Source organism: Balaenoptera physalus (genome assembly GCF_965194825.1).
Source record: "Balaenoptera physalus genome assembly, chromosome: 2".
Classification (NCBI taxonomy): Eukaryota; Metazoa; Chordata; class Mammalia; order Artiodactyla; family Balaenopteridae; genus Balaenoptera; species Balaenoptera physalus.
The window spans coordinates 175,148,476-175,154,475 of record NC_138883.1 but is presented as its reverse complement, the minus strand read 5'-3'; the positions used below and the strand labels follow the sequence as shown (position 1 = coordinate 175,154,475).

The 6,000-nt window shown below is 42.8% G+C and overlaps 1 protein-coding gene across 3 annotated transcripts in view; it reads left to right on the top strand.

The window, feature by feature from the left end:
- ST8SIA6 (ST8 alpha-N-acetyl-neuraminide alpha-2,8-sialyltransferase 6) overlaps positions 1–6,000 on the top strand; it is a 279,596-nt gene that overhangs the window by 65,118 nt on the left and 208,478 nt on the right. The gene's annotated exons all lie outside the window — the stretch shown is intronic.

Sequence of the window (6,000 nt, the reverse complement as noted above, 5' to 3'; positions counted from 1 at the left end):
GTTTATGAGTAGGTGGGGGGATGCCATCCTGGGCTTATTTGCAGTCTTGCTTCCAATGAAATGCTGTTACAACAGACGCGCTGTATTGCAGTCTTGCTTCCAATGAAATGCTATTACAATAGACGCGCTGTATTGCAGTCTTGCTTCCAATGAAATGCTATTACAGTAGACGCGCTGTATTGCAGTCTTGCTTCCAATGAAATGCTATTACAGTAGACGCGCTGTATTGCAAGGGCAGCGGCAGTGTCATTGCTCCGTGGTTTACGGGTACGCGGATGATTCCTGTTCTTGGCAAATTCCAGCAGGCAGAGGAGAGAACTTCAGCAACTTTGAATTCAAGGCTCAAACCTTTACTGGCCCTGACTTGGCTGTTGAAACATGGCTCTTGGAGAGTTCCGTGCACTCTCTGAGACAACATGAGTGTATTATCAGAAGTGATGGCCTGCACAATAGATTTCTCTCTTCTCCTCTGTGGCTGCTTCTAGGTGGACATGGATTTTGACCCAGCAGACCAAAATGGAGCATTTGTCTATGACTGTATTCCAAAAACCCACATGATCAATGGTGATTATGCCTCTGTGATGGTTAATTCTATGTATCAACTTAGCTGGGCCACAGTACCCAGATATTTGGTCAAACTCCAGTCAGTTTGTTGCTGGGAAGGTGTTTTTAGCTGTGAGTAACATTTAACTCAGTAGTCTTCAAGTAAAGCAGATGACCCTCCAGAATGTGGGTGGGCCTCATCTCATCAGTTGAAGGCCTTAAGAGAAAAAAGACAGAGGTTTCCTTGGGAAGAGGGAATTCTGCCTCCAGGCTGCCTTTGGACTAAAGCTGCAATGTCACCTTTTCCCTGGGTTTTCAGCCTGCTGGTCTACCTACCCTATGAGATTTGGAGTTACCAGCCCCATGAGCCAATCCCTTAGAATAAATCTATGTCTTTGTGTCTCTCTCACTTCCTCTTTCCCTCTCCCTCTCTCTGTCTCTCTCTCTCTGTCTCACACACACACACACCCACACCCACACACACACACACTATTGGTTCCGTTTCTCTGGAGAACCCTGTCATTACAGCCTCTTAATGGAGAAAAGCCATGATATGCTTCACCCGAAATGGTGACTCATTTAAGTAGTTGGTATTTTACTTTGAAAAGCACTCTCTGCTCTCCCACCTGGTGTATCATCCTGATGATGAAGGAAACAGTAAATAATAACATTGGCAGTGGGAGAGATCATACTCAGAGTACCCTCGTGGCGTCCTTACTCTGTGCCCGGTGTGGTTCTAGGCACTGCCCATGTATTAACACTTCGAGTTCACCTTTAACAACCCTGGGAAGCGAGCATGGCTGTTCCCATTGTACACACGAGAAAACCGAGGCACAGCGAGGTTATAAAGCTTGTTCAAGGGCCACAGCTAGCAGGTGGCAGAGCCAGAGTGCCGATCAGGGGTCCTGCTCACGAGCCCGTGCTCTTACCCGCTGCAGGCTGTGCCTCTCGGGAGGCGCCGCACACGACACGGAAATCCTGCTCCTGCAGCTGCGGGTCTCCTCCGCTCAGCTTGGGCTCTTGGTCCACACCCATCGAGGCCAGGGAGCCCCAGGCCTATCCGCTCCTCCCCACTTCTCCGCCCAGGACAGAAGCAGCACCACACACCTGCCCTGTCCGGCTCTACCTCTCCCCGCCCCTCACAGAAAGCTGTGCTTCTGTCGTGATGCATAGATGTCACTGCACTTCTGTCCAAACCCATAGAATGTGAAACACCAACAGTGACCCCTAATGTAAACTGTAAGCCTTGGGTGGGGTGTCAGTGTAGGTTCGTCGGTTGTAACCAGCGTACCACCCTGGTGGGGTCTGTTGATGATGCGGGAGGGACCGGGAGTAAATGGGAGCTCTCTGTGCCTTCTCACTTTTGCTGTGAACCTAAAACTGCTCTAAAAGTCAAGTCTTTAAAAAAAAAGACATATTGAAGCCCTAACCTCAGAACGTGACCTTATTTGGAAGTAGACTTATTGCAAATCAGTTAAGATGAGTTCATACTCAGGTAGGATGGGCCCCTAAGCCAATATGACTGGCGTCCTTGTAAGAGAGGAGAACATCTGTAAATAGAAGCGTGTACAGAGGGAGGACGGCGTGAAGACACACGGAAGTCGGCCGCGTGACCGGCGGGGTGCAGCTACCAGCCAAGGAACACAAAGGACTGCCAGCGAACACCGGAAGCTACAGGAGGCAAGGAAGAATGCTCCCTTGGAGCTGTCGGAGAACATGGCCCAACCCTTGCCTTGATTTCAAACTTCTAGCCTCCAGACTGTGAGACAATAAACTTTCTTGTAAGCCAAGAAAAAAGAAAAAAAAAAAAAAGAGAGAGAGAAGAAAGGAATGCTATACTTTGATTTCTAAACCTCAGGTTCTGGAACTTTCTGGGGGCACCTCCAAATTTGTTCAGCTCTTTCTGGACCCTCTGAATGGACCTTAAAGGTGGACGATAGCAACTGCTTCTTCACGGAATTAATGAGGCCAACTCCCAAGGGCTGGGATGCTCTGAGATTGTTTGAAAGGGATCCAGGCTCTGCAACATGAGAGAGAAATGCATTTTATTTTATTTTATTTTTGGTTTGTACATAAATACTGTTTTATTTTTTATGTTTTTTATTTTTATTTTGTATCTGAGTATAGTTGATTAACGATGTCGTCTTAGTTTCAGGTGTACAGCAAGGTGATTGTCATACTAAGTGAAGTAAGTCAGACAGAGAAAGACAAATATCATATGCTATCGCTTATATGAGGAATCTAAAGAAAAATGATACAAATGAACTTATTTACAAAACAGAAACAGACTCACAGACTTAGAGAAGGAACTTTTGGTTACCGGGCCCGGGCTGGGGGAAGGGATGGGGGAGGGATAGGTTGGGAGTTTAGGACTGACATGTATACATGGCTATATTTAAAATAGATAACCAACAAAGACCTACTGTAGAGCACAGGGAACTCCACTCAATATTCTGTAATAACCTAAATGGGAAAAGGACTTGAAAAGGAATAGATGCATGAGAAACGCATTTTAAACAGGTATCTGAATCTTCTTGTGCCTATGAATGTCTCAGAATGTTTTAAAATGAATTAAATACATAGGATTACAAAGGACACCAATAATATTTTTACCAAACTATTAAATATGGTTACCAAACTGTTAAAAAATAAATTGCAATTTAATAATATAGGTGCTTTGTTATTAACATCATACCTCACGTGATTTAGCAGTGAATCTCATAGTAGAATTTCAAGGTAGTAACTAGGTTAAGTGATCGTTTGGAATCTCTGAGAACTGTTGTGATATGAAAATAGATGATATTGCAGCTGGTCACAGAGTCCCCAGTATTGCTAATACTATTGTCGATTGTTGCCCACATTTATACTTGATGAAAATATTACATTTTGGTTAAAAGATAGTGAAAATAAAGATGCAGTTTTTTTCCATGCGAGTTTCCATGTTCAGAACTATTGTTTTAAAAGTTTCCAGATACTTCTCATCTAGGTAGAGACCATAAATTCACCTTTGCTGGTGACTTTTATTCTTTATTCTTGGAAGGGCTGGTTGGGTGAACTCTGCCTACTCAGACGGACAGGGGCTTAATTGCTCCGCAGAAAGAATCATCCAGTACATTTAGTTGCTTGACAAAGTCTCTGCTCTAGAACTGGCTAGGTATTGGGGGGCAAAGGGGTGGAGAGAGAGGGACAGACAACCTTATCCAGGACTCAGGGAACTTCCAGGAGGCAAAGAAACTTCAGTCTCTTCCGTTCTGATTTTAAATGTGATGTGGTTAAGAGCACAGAACCTGAGCCAGACTTTTAGGTTCAAATCCCGCTTCTTCTAGTTGCTAGCTGTGTTACCTTACTTCTCCATGTCTCCATGCTTTCATCGGAAAAATGGGGCAAAAATTAATATTTACTTCACAGCATCTCTATGAGGGTTAAATGAACAAAGCGTTGAGAACAGACCCCAACTATTCATTATTATTATTGCTTCTGTTATTAAAGAACCTCTTTGAGGATTGACGGGGTGCTGACTGATGTCTGCTTGGCTTGCAAGGGTACCAAAGATTTCCAAGATGGAGCTCACATCAGGGAGAGGATGTCTGGAGTCGCGGCCACAGATTCCCCATGGCTCCTTGGGTACGGTGGGCTGGTTCCAGCACGACCTCTGGATGAGGCTACAAATCTCTTGCTTCTTCTGCTTACCCGGGTGGGCTTGGGCCACAGTGGCAGAGAACACGAATGCAAATAAAATAACCACATTCATAAGAGCCCCGTGGTGAAGTACCATCAAGGGAAAGGGGTCTCTCTCATTGTAAGAAAACTTACAGATCTGGATCACCCGTGGAATCATTTAAACAGTGATCATGGCACGTGACCTTTGAAAAACTCTGGTAGCAACAAAAGCGATGGTGATGAAGTAAGGACTGATCAGAGGGATAATTCCTTCTACCTGCTATTTGAAAGCCAGACTGGACGTTTTATTGCAGTAAGACTTTACGGAAAAAAGCCCGAATGAACTTTTTGGCCAACCCAATAGAATGAAGAAACTTCCAGAATTCTTCCACAATTCCAGGCAAGTGGGTATTTGAGTGATTAATTTGAAAATTACAGAGGTATAACCTTATCTGTGTCTGAAGGTAGCAAGATAGTCATGCTACCAAAAATATTCTTTGGATGGATATTATAATTAATTCCAATTCTATGAGTGTATATAGACTTGGAAGTGATACCCAGATTGGGAAACAAAGGAGGAATCAAATCTAAGGTTTAAAATATGCTTGAGACTTGTTTTACAGATAATTTTGTATTAGCCATTGTTTTGAAATACTGCAAACCATTTTCTAGTCCTTTGCAGCAGTACCAATAATCCAAAATTAATTCCAGTTCTCCTCTGCAACTTCCGGAAACAGATGCAGAAATTCAAACCATAATAGATGCTTTCCAAAGCGTCAGTGAGTCATATCAGAAGGGCAACAGTCAGGAGAGGTAGGCTGAACAAATGCGTAGTCACTCATCTGATGGATTGTACATCTGATCACGTTGAAGTTTGTCCTCCAAAGGGCATTCTTGTTTTCAAATTTATTTTAAAGCACATGGAAAAAAGCTATCTCTTTTTGACTAGTCTGTAAATTGCCAGCATCCTTTATGGAGCTTATATGTCTACACTGGTTAGCTGGTGATCAATGACTTCACCTGTGCATTTCCCCCAACCGGCTGTGTCCTCTCGCCCCACCAAGATTAAGAGGATGGCATCACATTGTAGAAAGGATCGGAATGTAGGGAAGGAAGAGACAAGTCTTGTTTACTCTGCACCACTTCGTGGCCATATGATCTGGGAACGTTACTTACCCTCACTGGGTAAAGAATGCTGTAGCTACTCAAAGCAGGAACTGGATCAGATAATCTTAGGGTCCTTCCAAAAAAGGCTATTTCTGTACAGCTGTTAAAATTTTATACTGTGTATCTGGGTATAATTATTGTCTTTTAAATTTTCTTCCGGTTTTTGCATATGCTGCAATGAGCATTTATTGCTAATTAAAACTATTAAAAAGAATTTGCACTATTAGTATTTTCGTTTCCCCAGTTAAAAAATCATTGAAATGTTATCATTAAACACTTAAGAAATTTTGCTGACATAACTCTGGTCTCTGTATGTTATTTTTAAATTGTACTGGAAGTGTGATCTTCATCTTAAATCTTTAGCAAAACTGTCAACCTGACGCTCTGGGATAGAAAAGAGGAAATTGTCTCTGGTGTTGCAAAGGCGACCAAAATTCTCATTTTGAGTTAACACTGTGAGGATAAGCTGAGGGGTCCCACATTCCTTGTTGGTTGTGAGACCACGGGCCGTCTTCTTATTCTCTCTTTATTGCCATCTGTAAAATAAAAGTTGCTGTACAGATTAAATAATGATCACAATACATTATAGATAGCATCACTCTGTAAAAAGTAGATGTTTATTAGCATTTT